Source organism: Excalfactoria chinensis, chromosome 4, assembly GCF_039878825.1.
Source record: "Excalfactoria chinensis isolate bCotChi1 chromosome 4, bCotChi1.hap2, whole genome shotgun sequence".
Taxonomy (NCBI): Eukaryota; Metazoa; Chordata; class Aves; order Galliformes; family Phasianidae; genus Excalfactoria; species Excalfactoria chinensis.
The window spans coordinates 25,540,215-25,559,420 of NC_092828.1; the positions used below are offsets into that span (position 1 = coordinate 25,540,215).

The window sequence follows — 19,206 nt, forward strand, 5'->3', positions numbered from 1 at the left end:
CAACAATCCTTCGTGATCTTCATGATGTTAGGTGTTTCTTGCTTCTCCTGCACAGCCCTTTTTAGTACTATTGCTTTCAAAAATAGATACCAAATGGTATTCGCACCTTCTCTCTTCATAACACTGTTAAGCAGAATACTGAAAAATTCTGCCTCTACAAAGCAATAAAATTTACTCTGCAGAATACCTGTGTTTCAAAGTATATTTGTTACATCACAGAATGCAATGGTCCTGATACAAAGACCAGTAAAGACAAAAGTTATTTCCACTGACTTTCATATGTAAGTCTCTCGATCTCAAAATATCTGAGCCACAGTTTTTCAGTCTCTCGGTTCAACTCATGCATTATTTAGTGTAAACAATCCGTTATACAGCCTTCAGCAATAGTGCAAAAGGACTATCTGAAGTTGCCTTGGTGCAACGGTTGAAGTTTTGAAGATGCAGCTAGGACTTTCATAGAATCCCAGATTCATAGAATGGTTTGGGTTGGAAGAGGCCTTTAAGATCATCTACTTCCAAATCCCCTGCTAAAGGTAGGGGTGCCTCCCACTAGGCTGTGCTTTGATTATGCTTGTGTCAGTACAGACAGGAAACTGTTTACTAGTAGTTACGCTCCTTTTTATTATTCCTTTCAAATCTTGCAAGTTTTTTTTCTGTATCTTTCATCTCAAAATATATTTAGTAAATTATTTATGTAGCACTGGATGTTCTTTGCCCTGCTTTTGCATGGGCAAAGCTGGACTGTGGCTGCAGTATGTCTTGTTAGGGCAGGAAGAACAATGTCTAATTGATATTCCAGTGCAAATCTTTGAGAGGGAAAAACAAAATCTTTGCATGATATTCACCTTCTGACATTGGAATTCATTAAAACTTACACAGTTTGTCAGAATGAGAATCTCTCTCTCATGCTGCTTTCTGAAACATCATTTTAGTGGTAATATCCTAATTGCAATCAGATTTTACCTATTGAATTACTTGTGTCTCTTTCTGCCACGCATGCTAGCCTCTTTAGTTAGATACACAATGAACTATTTAACTCTGCAAAAGATTAGTAATCAATGAATGAGATTGCAAGTTGTAAATATAAAGTTTATAGAAATTTGAACAACTTTTTTTTATTATTTTTTATATTTTTTCTTCCCGATGACATCCGAATTCTATGAAGATTATTTAAATGTTTTTAATTTTTTTGGAAGATCTTTAACCATTTCCACATCATTTCTTTGTCTTTCACAAAGACTTTCATATTAGCAATATCAGTACTGTTTCTGTGTCATTCCTTGCCCTATTAATGATACCATTTGCCCTGCCTTGCCAAGAGTAACCACCTTTTCCTTTCACACTGCCTGATTTTTAGGCAACTGGGATCAGTTTGTTCAAACTTGTTGATTGTCAGTCCTCTGATGGCCTCAGTTGTTCTCATAACCTTTATAACTTTTGATTAAGAAATGCTACACAGCTTAGTTTACTTGCAATAGAAATTTAAAATGTGGTGATACTTCCTAAATCATGTTACTGGATTATATTACAGCACTGAGAAAGTTGACACGCAACAGCAAAACAAAGCAGAACAAATATGTAAATAAGAATTCCCCAAACTTACAATTTATGATACGTTAGCTTTGTTAATTTGTCAGAAAAAGGATGTTATTCTTTTCTCACTTCATGAGCACATGAGTCTGTTTATCACATGCCTCAGTAAATAAGTGTCTTCACAGATGTTTTCTCTTTGTTGAAAATACTTTTGCTCCCCTCAGGCCATGCAACGCTACTAAATGAAACTATGGATTTCCTTGCTTATTACAGAAAATCATGCTTAGAACACTGTGGCAGGCATCCCACATAGCATGCATAAGTTTTTAATATCAATTTTAAGAACTATTTAAGGATCATTTCAGAAGTCTAACATACGTATTTTATCTGATGTAGCTTTTCAATGTCAAATTTAATAACTTATAGTTTATTTAGGTAGTTCAATGGTGCTATATCTCATTAATCAAAAAGATTAGATAGTTTCATTGGTAGTGATGCATCAGATGGTACCTTAAATACTGCTAATTTCACTGCCTGCTAAATGGTCTGCATCCCTTAGGTTAATTTCATTACAATCCTAATAACTATTTAATTCTTTGCCCAGCCTGTCTATACATCCTGTCTCTGCAACTCCCATTTCCTTAAATTGGCAGTTGAGATTTACAGTTCTTGCTAATTTGAATTATTATGTTGCCAACATCATCTCAGTTAGTCCATCTATTAAAGACTGGGCAATTTTTTCAACAGGCACAGTAAATACAATCACAAAACTATTTTTCAAGAGGATTTGTGAAGCTCAAAGGAGAAAAAGATGAATGAATGAAAAATCAGGAATTACTGTGCAGTACATAATAATAATAATAATAATAATAATAATAATAAACAACTTAATGATAATACACTGATATATTCCCACTTAATTTATATTTTAACCTGAGAGAAGTCATTATTCCTATCTTTTATAGTGAAATATTGAGACCACTTGGAAACTTAACAATTATTAAAGAACAATAATGGCTTTCATTTGGATGACCTGTTTAAATGGCATACCTACTGAATTCTGGGTAGTAAAATTTAGTTATATTTTATTAACTAAACTGTTACAATTTGGCTCTGCTGATTAAATTTGTAGCTGGAGAGTTAAATACTACAATCCCAAAATATCTTTGCTTTCCAGTCAAGGTTAGCCTGTACCAACGCTTGCTAAAGTTAAGCAGTTTTCATTTAAACACAGATATCTGGCCTTAGCATGCACTATAAATTACTTTAGGCTTTCTAAAGAAATGTTCTTTGGCATAGTTTCCATGTTAGAACAGTACAGGGAAATTAGGTATAGAGAAACTAGGCACAAAACCACAAGAGGTGATAGAGAGTTCTAAAGATAGCTTTATGTTTTGTTAATGTCTGTGAAACCCTTTCTTATATGATAGAATGGAAAAGATATAAGGACACACTGTAAAGGTGCAAAGGCTGTGTAGTACCATAACAAGTTCTTTCCAGCCATTTCTTTGCACAGTGGCAAAGAATATAGATGCCTTTTGCAAAGAAATAACCAAAGATGTTGTGTCATCATACAGCATTCGGCTCTGGTCTATAGTCTCAGTTTGAACCAGCGTGGGGGAAGGAAGGAATGTTGGGCATGTATTTAGTTATGATAAGTTATTAGTGTTCATGCAACACTGACATCCTTCAGACACTCTGTAAGGCTGGAATGCAGTAGTTCTGCTGGGCGGAAGTTTATTTTGGATGAGCCTGTGCTAATGAAAATGGTGTGATTTTCACCATTTTAATCATGCCACTACAGTATCTCCTGTAGTGAGCTGCATTGCAACCTTACTGCCACATGCTGTGAGTCAAACACTTTTCACATATGAGTTTGCTTTCTGTATCTATAGTAACTAACAGTTGACATTTTCACTAAGTGCTGTGCATAGGTTGAAAGTACATGACTGCTATTGTCTACTTTATAACTTACGCCAGACGCAGTGTAGTGTAGAGTACCTATATTAGCTTGAAACAGAACAGTTCATGATCTGAAGTGCTCCAGCTGTGGGAGCAGATACGCTCAAGAGGCTTAATTCACCCTGTCAGAAGTAAACTTTGGTATAAATACACAGATCTTTGTGTATCATAGTTCGATCTGTGTATAGATAAACTAGAGTAGCTAAGTGGGCTGCTGTGTCCCCAGCTCCTACCACTTCTCTGTGTGCTAGATATGCCTTTTAGTTGGTGATACAGCAGCGCCTAGTAGAATTCTTTTTTTTTTTTTCAAAATTTGGCTTCTGATTAAAATACTCCACTTACAACGGGTGTCCTCCTCTGCTGAACTGCTTCTGTTCAACTCAAGCATTTTTTTGCACATTATGTATATAGCACTAAGTATAACTACAGTTACATGTAGGTCACTCTGAAGGTAATGCCTCCTACTTATTTCCTTAGAAGCAGTAGATACAAAAGCACAATAACTCTATTTGATAGAGAAAATTCTCAGCTACAAAAAAGTATTGTTTGGTGTAGCCACCATCATCAGCTAGGCATTTTCACCAGCAATGAACAAGAGTTTGCATAGTGTGCTTATAAAAATCTGCATAGCTGTCCAGAACATGGCTTGTCTTTCATGTTGCTGTCACCACTGCTGCAATGCACCACCCACTGCCTCACTGTTCAGTCCCCATAAAAGTTCAGCAAGTGTTGATGAATGTCAGCGTGTACCATTTTTTTTTCTGCACAAAAGTATTCAGTGACACACCTTTGCTTCATAAACACTTCCACGTCAGTTACCACTTTATCAGACTGCCCCTCTGCTGTCATCTGCCACATGACAACAACATGTAATAGAATATTGGTGGAAAGGTTCATACTCTACTCCCTTACCAACAACATCTGCCTCTGATATTGTAGGTCAGTGTAATAAAATAAGAGGGATTAGTTTTGGAGCAGCTGACATATATAGTGAAGCATTATTTTATTATGACAGCATCTTGCCTATATTTGGAAGGCCAGAGGTTTTTTGACTGTTAAATTTCATGTAGAACAGAGTTTCTTCATGATGATATAAAGAAATTGGTTTGAAAGGAAAGCTGTAAATAAAGTATCAGAAAGCAAAATAATGACGTATTTCTAAGTAGCCTACTTCAAAACTTGTTGACCCATCACTGTCAATGTCTGTCTTGTGCTACTGGACTCGTTCCCTTCCACCCAGCTGTGATGGCCTAGGGGTTGTTGCAGCTATTAATTTCCTCTTGACTTTTGTCCAACTCCTCCTTTGGTTTGGTGCTAAAACATGAATGGACTTGGGAGTAAAAACTGTGGGGCAATTACTGCTACTGTAATCAGTATTACTCTGATGATATCTTTATACAAACCTTATCACGTGAAAGTAATTATGAAGAAAATCTGCTTCTCCATGTTTCCTGTAACCTTCTCCTAGGGCATAAGTTAGGTTTCATGCAGTTTCTACTGGCATGTGTTGAGAACTGTCATAATCTAAAATACTTTGTTACCTTGTAAATGGACAGTTTTAGGAGAACTTCTCATATTCTATTACTCTGAAGTCAAAGTAGAATTTATTTTACATTGCTTTGTAGATATAGTGGTTTTAAAACTGTAGTTGACAGTTTGATCTGATATTGGCACTCCAGAAAATGAGTTAAAGGAGAGTTTCAAAGCAGGGCAGTATGTTCTATGTCACACTGAAAGTTAAAAATGCAGCTCCAAACACTGGAAGTTCCTGCCAGACTACACAGTACATATTAAATCATCCACCCCTTATCTTGATACTTTGCTGCAGTGGTGTATTGCTGTGTTCTGCCCTGCGCTGAGATAGTTAATAAAGATTTGTCCTTGCAAGAGAAAGTAATTAGGCTGAACAGATTCATTCTGATTTACTGAGGCACTGTAAAATTGGCAAACAAAGCAGATGGGAGAGGAATCCAGTTTTTCTAATCAGTCTGTGTGATCTTCAGCTTTCCATCTCTGCTTTTAAGAAGAGAGCACCTCATCACCTGCTCACACAATGTGCATGCGTGCAAGTTTTCCTACGTTTTTTTTCACTCTAGAACTTTTGAAGTGTCAAGATCCATTCGCACCTCTAAATATGTTAATGGTGAAATTCCTTTTGACTATTTGAAATTGATCTCCACCTAAATATCCACAAGTAATGATGGTTAATTTATGTCATCGTTGTAAAATAGCAGATGAAAAATGATCAGACAACTACTGCAGTGTTTTTGCAGTAATTATTTCTCTACCTGATAAGTGATAAAGTAGGGTTTGGGTTCATAGCACATTAGCTGCTTGGCTGCAAAACCTGCTTGCACGGATAAGCCTTGGTTAGCGTGTTCCTCCTTACTGCCCACAAAATTCCTTAGATGCTATTAACTATAGGGTAAAAGTTACATGAGGAATAACAGCTGGTCTTTTGTAAATTCATACTTTAGATTGTGTACAGATAATGTTTTGGAGTTAAGATATCAGGCATTTGTTTTTCAAACTTGCCAAAACTCAGAGCATCAAAGTCACAGTACTTAAAGGCTTGGAAAAAGAGTTGGGTTTGATTTTAAAATCAGCTGCTTTGCTGACAAGGCATAAATGTAAAGTAAAGAGGCAAGAAAACACAGATCTGCAAATTAGCAGTTTCTAGCTCCTCCCAAAGTTTAGCTGCGTTCCTAACAGACCTGTGAAGCAAGCTGAAAGAATTTCCTTCCTCTAGGCACTAGGCATCAGTTTCCAAGTCAGATTGCTCCACAATACCTGCAGAAACTTGGTGAAAACAGCAGATTGTATCTTGCCTAGGGATTGTAGTCTTCTGCCTGAAAGGATGGTGGTGACAGTCTGTTCCCTATTAAAAATGTAGTAGTGCAGTGTACAACTTACATAATCATCCACTATGTGGACTGTAATAGAACTCCACAAAACATGTCCTTCCTTTTCATATAAGCAGGGACAATACCCCTAGGGTTTATCTAAAAAGCATCTCAAGAACAAGTATTGTTCTTTGGCTCATCATTGTTGCTTTTTATTCACCTTTTTATGTCAAATATGCAAGTTGAAAAGCATATATTCTGGCAACTTATCCCCCTTGCACTTGTGATTGCACTGACTTCTTGAAAAAATATATATATATTTATAGACTTCATAGAGTAGATGGTCTTTGCTATGTAGTTGCATTGCTGGCTGATGGACATGTTTTTATCCACTAGGATTCCAAGGGCCTTCTCTTCAGAACTGCTTTCCAGCTGGTCTGTGTATTCCAGTACCTGGAGTTGTTCCTCTGCATGTTCAGGGCTTCACATTTCCCATATTTAAGGTCCACTGGAATGACAACATAACCAGGTAAGTGCACCAGCCACTCCTTCTGGTATGTGTGATCTTGCTCAGGAGTACTCCATCACATTGCCTAGCTCATTAATGAAGATGTCAATCAGTATTAGCTCAAGTGTCGACCTCTGGGTTACACCACCAGCCTCTAGCTGGATTTTGATTCAACCTTTCTTGCTGTGTAATTATATAAGCTTGTCTCTGAGGATGTTCTGGGCTCAGCTGTGCTAAAGTCAAGGTAAACGTCATTAGCTGCTTTCCCTTCACCCAGCAAATTAGTCAATTCTGTGTTACATATATCAATCATATGACATGATTTCCCCTGTGTAAATGCATGCTGACTATTCCCTATTATCTTCTTGTCCTTCATGTTTTTGGGTCAGTTCTGGGACTGGTATTCCTTAATATCTTTGTCACTGACATTGACAGTGGGCTTGAGTGCACCCTCAGCTTCTTTGTGAATGACTCTAAGCTGTGTGATATAGTCAACACACCCGAGCAATGGGCTGCCATCCAAAGAGACCTAGACAGATATGGGAAGCACGCCTAGGTGAGCTTCATGAGGTTTAACAAATCCAGGTGTAAGGCTTTACACCTGGGTAGTGGCAACTATCAAGACAAGCTGCCAAAAAGCTCTTGGGTGTACTGATGGATGGTGAGCTAGATATGAGCCAGCAGTGTGCCCATACAACACAGAAAGCCAATTTTATCCTGGACTGCATCAAAAGAAGAGTGGTCAACGGGTTGAGTGAGATGATCTTGCCCCTCCATTCTGCCCTGGTGAAGCCTCACATGGATTAATGCATCCACTTGTAGAGTCCTTGGTATAGGAGAGACATAGGCTTGTTGGGGTGTGTCCAGAGCTGGGGCACAAAAATGATCCAAGGGATGGAACACCGGCTGAGCGAGCTGTGCCTGTTCAGCCTGGAGAAGAGAAGACTCCGGGAAAACCTAACAGCTGCCTTTCAGTATCTAAAGGAGGACAGTAAGGGAGAAGGAGACAGATTCTAGCAGGGTCTGTTGTGATAAGATGAGGGGAAATAGTTTCAAACAAAAAGAGAGGAAATTTAGATTGGCTCTAATGAAGAAGCATTTTACTGTAATAGTACAGGTTGCTCAGGGAGGTGGTGGATGCCCTGTCCTTTTAGACATTCAAGCTCAGAGTAGGTAGAGCTCTCAACAACCTGGTCTAGCTGTAGATGTCTCTATTCATTGCAGGGGAGTTGGACAAGATGACCTTTATGAGTCCCTTCCAACTGAAATGATTATACAATCTATGAAATGGTTTCCAGGAAGATTTTCTTGATGGCTTTCCTAGGGCTGTGAATTGTTACTACGTAGTTCACCTGCAGTTGCAAAGCTCAATTAATAGGTTTGATAGGTAAGTGGTCCCTTATGTTTTATTTTAGAATCACCAAAATTCTGAAATTTCTAGTGTCTGAATTTTTACAAAATGTCTTTGAGTAAATTTCATGGAGGTTAAATTGACGTTTAGCTTGCAGCCAGTGAATGGGAGGATGAACAGAAGATAAATAAGAAAAAATTCTGTAGAGTATTGCAAGCAATGAGGCTTGGAAGGACTGAGGGAAGAATTTGTTTGGGAATCATTCAGAAACATTATGCTTGGAATGAATGCAAGACTGCTTTTCCTGTTTGCATGGAGTTTTCTCCTGTAAGAGCAATGCCACAGTGCAGTCAGAAAAATATTAAACATACCTGGTTAATGCTTATTTGAATTTATTTACACAGTTATCTTCGATGAAGGAGTGATATAAAACTAATGGCTTTACAAAGGTATGGGTAGGCTGCATAAATCTTTGTTCTTCAAAGTTATTTACTTCTACTTTTGTTTATCAAGAGCATGGATAGACCACAGCTGGTCTCCAGTGGGACAGCTCCTTACCAGGAATGGACCTGGAGGGCATGCTGTTGGTTCTGTGTGGGCAGCTGACGTATTGCCTAACAGAGAAAGAAATGGAAAATCTCTCTGAGGATGCCTGAAAGCAATGCTTGCTCTGATAGATAATTCTCATTTGCTTGCTAATCAAGGAGGGCAAAGTAATTAATGCAACATAGATACTGGTGGGCTGTTTTTTTCCTTCAGTCTTCTTTTCAAATGTCAATCTTTCTTCTCTTTTTAGATATGGAGAAATCAGACAGGAATCTAGGTGGGCAAAATGAAAATCATGTATTGATAATGCTGTGCTGTTGTTTTTATCTACTGAATATAACCCAGAAATTGTGATTCTATGCAGCATCTGTAAAATTGGATATCATGAGTCACCTGAGACTGCTAGGTTATTGTCAGTCTCTGTATGAAACTTAGTGCTTAACAAAAAATACCTGAAACACAGTCTGATTTAACTACTAATTCTATTTGTGCTTGTTGATGCTATTTTGAGAGTGTTATTAGGAAGTTTGTATTAGATAGTTGCTAGATGATATACCAAGTCTGTAGTGTGAGGAATCAGCAGAAGTTGTGTGTTATGTTGCACTTTTGTTGTTGTTATTAATATGTTTGGAACAGGCATACCGTGTGCACATTGCTTGATTTTATTTTTCAAGAAGCCTAGCTATCAATGCAGTCCTACTGTTGTCACTATTACCATGCCTGCACGCCCCTAATTTAATGCATCTCTTAAGGAATTCTATTATATTTGTTTCACATGGTTAATTGCTGCTTTCTTTTTAGCAACAGAAGAAAGAATTGTTGTTTCATGATGACAGGACAAAAGGTTGCTTCAGTTCTTTCTCCAGTGTCCATAAACCAAAGAGTAATTTTTGAAATCTCATTCCAGCTTAAGAGCCATCTCTGCTGATTCTCATCTTGTAATAATACTTAATGTTTTGATTGCTCAACATCTTGGTAAAGCACCCACAGTACATATGAATGTTTTCAGATATAATGTACTCTTCTAACTGTAGAACATCCACATTTCTGATTTCAGTTTTGATGGATTGTTTAATTATCTGCTTTGGCTTGGTAGCATTGGCACTTCTGTTTTTCTGTGGAAAGATTTTTGTCTCACAGTTTTATAATCAATTGCGTTTTGGCATCCAGTTTGTATTTTTGCAAGAGACTTGGTTTGTACTGATCACACATCACGAGTGAAGGAAAATACAAAGTACATTTTGAGCTTCTGTGGGGTGCTTATACAAGCAGACTGTTTTTTGGGTTTTTTTTTTTCCTCTTTTTTTTCTTGAAGGCATTTCTGGTATGACACGGACAAAACCTTTAGCTGTCACTACTTGTAACACTATGGGCATTATCTTGTTTTTTTCTTTTCTTCATTAAATGTTATGGCCTTCCTTCTGGACCCCTTTCTGCCCTTTTAGGGAAGTGATGATTCTAGACATTCTGGAATATTTTTCTTTTGTATCTAAGCATCCTCAGAAGATGGTGTTTCTTTATAGTGACTCCAGAGAATCATGCTACCATCTATCTCTAGTGTAGTAGATCACTTGGGAATTTTTGTAATAATTGCTTACCCCTTAGCCCAGTGTGCTATCTTGGTTATGTTAATACTTCTTTTCATCGTCTCTTAATCACAGTTTAGGATTTGACTGTACAAGGCTGCTCTGAAACTACTTGCTAATTTACCTTTGTTTTGCTGTGTGAGTGAAATTGTGCATTCTCTAAAGTCACACTGCGGTGTGGTGTGATGCTTACTTTTTATTGAAAAGTTATGTAAGCAGCTGTAAGGCTTCTGGAATGGATCATGCCCACTCATGCACATCCCATTAGATACACCAGCATATTCCTTTGTCTTTTATTGTTGATCTAAACCAGATGTAATCACTAGGATTTGCTTATCCAGCATGATCATCACTCAAGAGGTTAGCTAACAGCCGTTTCGGTTGTTGCTGCCTTTGGCCAAAGTGATGTTAATCTTGAAGAAATCAGGCTGATGCCTACTACTGAGTTTGGACTTGACTACATACCCATGCTTCCTTCTTGTTGCATTCTTGATTCACTTATTTAGCTCTTTTTTCTCCCATTACTTTTTGATAGAATGTTTGTAATATCAAATGAAGATTGGAGGCTCAAGTCACTATTAATGCTGCCTAATGTTCACTCTGAGCAGTTCAAGGTTACAATCAAGGTTTTTTTTTCTTCTTTTGGAAATCTAATTCATAAATGACTTGGATTTAACCCACACATAACAAAATGAAAGGAAAAGAAGTAAGCCCATCTACCATTGCTACTTCCATCTGGTAGCTTTGGTCTCCCTCAGAGCATGGCTACCCAATTTATTCAATGGCAGTGGAACTCCTTGTAAAGCCAATATGCAGATAGGAAAAAATCTGTCTCTTTCATCGATAACACACTGAAGTTAGGAGTCAGTTTTCTCTTCTTTCTTTGAATTTGACTGTCTGCCATCCTTTCTGCTATTGTTTTGGGGATTTTGGCTACGTTTGTTTATCTGTTTGTTTTTTTCCTGTCAACAGAAATCCCTGCCTTTGACACAGAGACAGTCAGGATTTTATCATGTGTTTCAGAAAATTATGCCCAGCAAGTGCAAATTGCTGTACTATTTGATTATTTCCTTGAAAACCATTCTGCTTAGGTGGAAAAAACAGATACATAATTTGTCCAGCTGATTAGCTTTGTCATCAGGATCATGCTCTAGGGATAAGTAGTGGTTAGGAAAGGCCACGGGGGAATGTTTGTGCAAGATCTACTTTTTAATATTGATGATGTGTCACAGAAAGATCCATTTTGGGCAAGAGCTAACTGGGAGCTTGATATACCAGCTTATCCTTGATGTTAAGGTCTATTCTAAACTAAATCTCTCAATGTTTTGAGGTTCTCTAGTTTCTGGAATAGTATTTATTGCTTTTTAGAATGTTTGAATGAATACATTAATAAAGATTTAATAGAGGAAGTGATAGCCTTTTTTTAAACTTCATGCACAGTGTAGTTGAACTACAATGTTAGCTCTTATTACCTTGACAACTTCTTCATAATTATGCTTTCTTTGGCATTTAAATTTTGCATCTGTCAGTTATATCTTACAAATTAACTGCTAACAAACGATGTGAAAATGTGAAATCCAGAGCATATCTGAATTAAATTTGGCACTGCTGCAGGAAGCAACCAGTTAATGTCCTTGCATAATGCTTGTGTAATAGATTAGATTCTCTGCCTGACTATTCTAGTTGTCTCTGCTGGTATATAAAAAGCTTGCCACCTTGCTAGCACTCAATTAGCTCATTCACCACTAGTAAACTAGTTTCCCAGCTTACAGTAGGAAAGCACTTCCAATCTTCTAATTGGTTTATGCATATAATCTTTTCCACACACTAACAGTGCAAAAGTTGACTGGCTAACAGAATCAGAGAATTAAACTGGATGGGGGGAGGGGTGTGTGGAAAAAACATGTAGAAGTATTAAATTCAAGCTATCTGGAAAACATGTACAGTAATAGTAACCTGTGTTACTCCTTTGGCTCTTTTCAGTTACTTAAGAAAACAGGTAAACTGTGGCATAAATGATAAGGGATTCTAGTCAAGTAATGGATAACTTTTTTTTTGAGGCGTACAATTGCTTTCAAACTATCAAACCAACTGTGTCACATGTAAGATTAATATTTTGCCTATGTTCTTTGCAATGTTTATAAAGGATTCAAATAGGCATTAGTTATTACTTTTTATCAGTTTTTAATAGGAAGTTGTATAATTTAAAACATTCGTAACTTTTGTTAAGGAGGAAATACTATTCTGTCTTCAGAAAGCACATTTACTGATACCACAATGATGCTCATTTCAGGATTAGTGAGAAAATGTTTTGTGTATCCTCTCTTCTGTCATTGATGGTAATGATAACCCTTTAGGACGGCACAGTCCTCTTTATGGACCTGCTACACAGGAATTCTAGAAAGAGATTTTCTTCAGGCCTTTAGTTGTGGTCATTGTCAAGGCAGAGCCAAGACTGCTGGATCTGTTTTTGTTGCATGGGTCCTCTCAGGGCAGAAGCTGTGAATGTTAGTGGCAGAAGCAGTGTGTCTAACAAGGAATATCCTCAGACAGGATGTATACCTTCCAAGCCTCAGCTGTTTCTCCAACCTTTCTTACTAGTCTTTGTGACAACAACAACAAATGCAGCAATGCCTCGTCTGGTATTAACCAGAACTACATTGATTCTCAACTTTGAATTTCATTTTACAACCACTTACCTGACTTCCTTCCCATTAAGACTTCAAATCATGAATAAAAGTGGGCGATTTATGTAACTCTGTGGCTTCTTGGTTTGTCATATTCTCCCAATTAATGTGGCTCAGAAAGCAGAATTGGCTGGCCTCTTCATAGTGGTAGGTAAGCTGGAAGCTGAGGAATGTCAGACAGGCCATCAGTGATGAGGTAGGGCTGTGTGTTAGAGGCTCAAAATGGCTTCTGGCAGACACAGGCATAGCTACAATGTGATGGGATCCATAACTCATCTCGGGGACAGAAAATAGTAGTGGTTTATCTTAAAAACAGCTTTGGGAAAGGAAGATAGCCCTGGTGGCAAGCTCCCCACAGCTGTGTCTGGAGGGAGCCCTTGACCCCACTACCTGAATTGACCTCTAACTGAGGCAATCTAACTGCTGAGAAAGGAGTATGTCCTCAGGACCCTTTCAGAGAGATATAAATGTGCATGTAGTAGAACATTTCCAGTGATTAATGTGCTTATTTTGTGCAGATCTCCAACCCAGTTCAGCTATTTTCAGCATGAATTCCATGTTCAGTTGATGTTTGCAGAACACTGAGGTGGGTCTCTGGTTGTGATGGTGTATGCCCATCACTGTCAGCAGGAAGATTAGGAGGACAATGAACTCCTGAGTGACTAGCAGTTCAGTTCCACTGATAAATATTAAAGAAGGAATTTGATAGATCATTTTCCTCAAACTGTTAGTCCAAAGCTGACAGCAGAATCTGAAGCTTTATGCATTAGCAACCAAAAAGCTTTCTAGAAATAAGCCACCATTATGCAGTCAATCATATCTGGAAATACTAGGAAAGATTAAATGCTCTCCTGCAGTGCAGAAGTGAATCATGAAGCCTTTTTTAAGGTCACACCTTGCTCCATCTGATGCTACTGCCAGTAGGATAGATCTTGAAATGCATTTGTCTTTCATGGCACTTGCCATAAGGAAGAGGTCTGATGGGATTTTATGAGTCTGTATTCTGCCAAGCGTGAGGATCTCTTTGAACTGATAGGAAATTTTTTGGACTGCCAAATCTTCTTGTCCTGTCACAGTTATTCTTGATTTATCATAGTTTAGCATACGTTCTTCTTTCAAGAATGCATAAGTGTTGTTTCTAACATGAACATTTGTTAAATATAATTTAATGTACAACAATAAGTTTGTACATATATACAACAATAAGTAATGAAAAACAATGTTTGCAAGTTCATGATGCAGAAAATTCTGTGATTCTCTCATATTGTACAGAATGACAAAATCTATTTATTTTCTTTATTCTCCATTATCATACATTATCATTTTCAGACATTTGTTTCAAGTCAAAAGATAAAGGCATGGTTATCTGTCATTTGATATCTGTAACCCTGAAGAAAGGTATTGGAACCCATGATGTCTTTCAGAGTCTCTTGACAAAGACTGACTTAGAGATTACCTTTTCTGAAGAGAAATACTGACTGTGGGCATAAAAGTAGCTATTGTTTGTGAGAGGCAGAGGTTTGCTTGACATTCTTTATGGGATCCTAATGAAGAATTTCAAGCAAAGTCCAACATACCGCAAATAGAAACCGAAGGAGAATTAAGGCTCATTGGATCTTATGAGAAGGTGGATTTTCTCTGGAAAAAGTGCATACTTCAAATATGGTTTCTTACTATTAACCATTTAAAAAGGTTTTATTTGAATGAAGGTTTCTATAACAAGCTGCCATCAAATCTGGCAAAAAAAAATTACATCTTTGCTTGATACTCAGTCCCTTAAATTGCCCCATGAGAGGCCTATTAATTATTTGCCTCTTCTCTTGTGCTTCCTCCATCTCCTCTTCTCCCTCTTCTATCATGTGCAAATATGGGAAAATGTGGCTCAAAACCACTGTACATGTATGTGAAATAGTCTGTCAACCAGTCTCAAGTTCCTTTATGACTAGCCATTATTCAATTTATTGAGAGTGAGACAAGAAATATTTTGATTAAACTGAGTCTGGACATCAGTGGCTCATAGACTGTTACATTTCTCAGGCCTCTGTGGAAGAATATTAAAAAATGGTCACCAATGTTTATGGCTTGCTCAGTGGTTACTTTTGGACCAGCAGTCTCCATTCCATTGCATTTAAACTTTTGTTTCTTTGTGTATCTAAAACTTTTAACTTCCATCTGAATCCTCTTAACCTTGTGTACTTGAGAGGAACTCATTACAGTCTGTACAGAACTTCTGTCTCTTCCTCTTTCAGTTTTAATATTCGGATAGCTAACTGTATTCTTAACAATATATTTTTAGATCTGCAAGGTCCTGTGCAGGCTTAGTGTACTGCAGTCAGAGCATCAAATCAAATGGATTGCTTTCCCAATGTAAATGGGTAAATGAAAGGGTAGTTAGGTACTGGAATAGGCTCCCCAGGGAGGTGGTTGAATTGCCATCCCTGGATGTGTTTAAGAGCCGCTTGGATGTGGTATTCAGGGACATGATTTAGCAGAGGGTTTTTAGAATTAGGGTACTGGTTAGGCTGCAGTTGGACTTGATCTTCAAGGTCTTTTCCAACCTGGGTAGTTCTATGACTCTATGATTCTAAATAGTTACTTCAGTTTTCAGTTTAACACATATTTATGACTTATTTTAACTAACAGTAGATCTGTAGAGCTGTCAGCGGATTTCTACTATAACTATGGTAAAAAGAATGGAGAATATGGAAACTTTTTTTTTTTCCCCAAGGCAAATGAGTTTATTTTCTCAACTCCTGGTACCCTCTGCAGGAATAAGAACCATTAGCAACGTGTGACATCTTGAATATTTGGCAGTTTCATTACTGTTTATGGTGTTGAAGGCTTTTTTACTTTGCTGAACTTGTCAATAGGATTTCTAGCTGCGAGTTTGGTGTATGTTCAGATAAGTAACTAATTAACAAGTAACTAATTAAACTAATTAGTCTTTTATACAGTTACTTAATTTTTAGCTTGTCACAATGAGCTTGAGTTGCATATGTAAGAGAATAGCTTTAATCACACTTGAAAATAAATTAGTTTTAGATTCAGTTCTTCAGATATTTATAGAAGGGCCACGGCAAGTTTACAGTGCGAAGGAAGTATTCCTCTTAAGACGGTTTAGCTTGATAGTGATTAAAGGATTACAATGTGTACAAACGGCATATTCTGTGTCTGTTTCAAATTTGTTTTAAATTAAAAGTGTGTGCATGTGTGTGTATGCATATATATGTGCACGAAGTGTTTCCTGGAATTTGAACCCTGAAATATTTCATTTTGTAGTTTTTATTTGCTTATACTGAAACTATTTAAACTACGTATTTAACAAATATCATTGAGTTAAAAATAACAGCTACTGAATCTGCTGAACCTACTGGAAATTTGTATGTTGATCCAGCTTTTCAGGAGCAACATAGTAGATCTCTCTTCAGTGCCTGGGGAGTAATACTGGCTCACCTATTTTGTTTGCAAGGTAAATAGCAACAGGTTCACTTCAACGCAATGAAAATGCCTTTAGCTGAGGTATGTCTTCTCCTCCCATCCCCACTCAGGAAATGTTGCCCTGTAACTGAAAACATGACTTTAGTAGTGGTACACAAAGTATTTTGTGCTGATTCCAGATCATTACAAGGTTAGTTTTCTTAGGGGAAAAAAAAACAACAACAAAGTAATCTTTTGGTTAATCAACGTGCATTATGCATTTCCTGTTGGAACTTCAGAAAAAGGATATAATCACAGAGGAGGGAACCTTATAATGAAGCTTAATATGCCTCGATTGCAGCAATTATTCCAGCAGTAATCGCGCTCGCTGCCATGAAGACAGCTCTCCTTGTATCCAGTTTCTGTGCCGGTGCTGCCATCCGCTGGCGTTAGGAGCTCAGTGGCGCTTGTCGTCCCCTCAGTCGCCGCGTAGCTCCGGATCCAGTTTGTGCTTCTGATTAATATGGAGAGATGAGAAGTGTTCTTAAGACCAGAGGCAGAGCTAACAAACAGCCATGCTAGTGATTTTTCAGAAATTATACAGGAAATAGGCAAAGTTTGTCTGAAGAAAACTGGTGTCGATGCTCTTGTCTGAAAACTGCTACATTAATGTAACTCCAAGAAGTATTCAGAGCGACAATTTCTGTTCAATTTTCCCTTTTCTCTCCATTGAAATAAGAAATTCTTTTTATTTTTTATTTATTTATTTATTTTTAACAGTGTTATGTATTTGTGATATTTCATTTGCAAAATCACAGAATCACAGAATCACAGAATAGTAGGGGTTGGAAGGGACCTCTAGAGATCATTGAATCCAACCCCCCTGCCAAAGCAGGCTCCCTACACCATGTCGCACAGGTAGGCATCCAGGCGGGTCTTGAATATCTCCAGAGAAGGAGACTCCACCACCTCCCTGGGCAGCCTGTTCCAGTGCTCCGTCACCCTCACCGTAAAGAAGTTCTTGCGCACATTCGTGCGGAACTTCCTATGCTGGAGTTTCAGCCCATTGCCCCTAGTCCTGTCCCCACGCACTACTGAAAAGAGACCAGCCTCGCCACTATGGCTCCCACACTTCAGGTATTTATAAACCTGGATCAAGTCCCCTCTCAGCCTTCTTTTCTCAAGGCTAAACAGACCCAGTTCCCTAAGTCTCTCCTCATAGGGGAGATGCTCCAGGCCCTTCACCATCTTTGTGGCCCTCCGCTGGACTCTTTCCAAGAGATCCCTGTCTTTTTTGTACTGGGGAGCCCAGAACTGGACACAATATTCCAGATGAGGACTCACCGGGGCAGAGTGGAGGGAGAGGATCACCTCCCTCGACCTGCTGGCCACGCTCTTTTTAATGCACCCCAGAATGCCATTGGCCTTTTTGGCTACAAGGGCACACTGCTGGCTCATGGCCAACCTGTCGTCCACCAGGACGCCCAGGTCCCTCTCAGCAGAGCTCCTCTCCAGCAGGTCTTCCCCCAGCCTGTACTGGTGAATGCAATTATTTCTTCCTAGGTGCAAGACTCTACACTTGTTTTTGTTAAACCTCATCTGGTTTCTTACTGCCCAGCTCTCCAGCCTGTCCAGGTCTCGCTGAATGGCAGCACAGCCTTCAGGCATGTCAGCCAATCCTCCCAGCTTCGTGTCATCAGCAAACTTGCTGAGGGTGGTCACTATCCCCTCATCAAGGTCGCTGATGAAGATGTTGAACAAGACTGGACCCAGCACAGACCCCTGGGGGACACCACTAGTCACAGGCCTCCAGCCGGACACCGCACCGCCAACGACAACCCTCTGCACTCTGCCAGTCAGCCAATTCTCGACCCACTTCACTGTCCACTCATCTATCCCATACTTACTCAGCTTTGTCGTAAGGATGTCATGGGGGACAGTATCAAAAGCCTCACTGAAATCAAGGTAGACTACATCTACCGCTCTCTTCCCATCCACCCAGCGAGTGACATCTTCATAAAAGGCCACCAGGTTGGTTGAGCACGACCTCCCCTTGGTGAACCCATGCTGAGTACTCCTGATAACCTCCTTTTCTCCCAGTTGTCTGGAGATGGCATCCAGCACAAGCTGTTCCATCATCTTCCCTGGGACAGAGGTGAGGCTGACTGGCCTATAATTACCCGGGTCATCCTTCTTGCCCTTTTTGAAGACCAGAGTGACACTGGCCATCCTCCAGTCTTCAGGCATCTCCCCAGTTCTCCAAGACCTCTGAAAGATTACAGAGAGTGGCTCAGCAATGGTTTATTATTCACCTCTGTTCATTTCAGTTAAAAGGTATTTTGTATTTACACATCTGTGTGAAAAGTCTGTTACTTGCTGTATATTTAGTGTCAAGAAATCTACCCTAGAGCATAGCACAATACCAGGCAGACCTGAGGTTTCTCCAGCTGCTGGGGATGTTGTTCTGCCTTCCTCAGCAGGCTGCCTTAACCTCTCTAAAATCCAGAGCAAACATGAGTTTGAAATAATGTAATGGAGGTGACATGTTTCCAGACTGCAGTGAAAGTGCTGAAAAGTCGGGGTATATTGGTACAGATCATCCTGCCACAATGTCCCACTGTTTGGAGGCTGAATGAGATCTGGCTGGGCACTGGCCTCATTGCAGCACAGGGACACTTAGAAACATTATAGGATTTAATTGTGCTGGAGAATTTGGGTTAGGATGCAAACAATTTAATACTATGATGCACTTCTTTTTTAATTTCAGCATGTA

The 19,206-nt window shown here is 38.8% G+C and overlaps 1 protein-coding gene across 3 annotated transcripts in view; it reads left to right on the plus strand.

Annotated features, from left to right (window-relative positions):
- TRMT9B (tRNA methyltransferase 9B (putative)) overlaps positions 1–19,206 on the plus strand; it is a 102,398-nt gene that overhangs the window by 16,592 nt on the left and 66,600 nt on the right. For 2 of the 3 annotated variants that reach the window (XM_072335380.1, XM_072335379.1), the window contains one exon: positions 6,735–6,867. The gene's annotated coding sequence lies outside the window, so the exon portion shown is untranslated. Of the gene's footprint in view, positions 1–6,734; positions 6,868–8,135; positions 8,234–19,206 lie in introns of those variants that run through there. The other variant, XM_072335382.1, reaches the window with a different exon arrangement.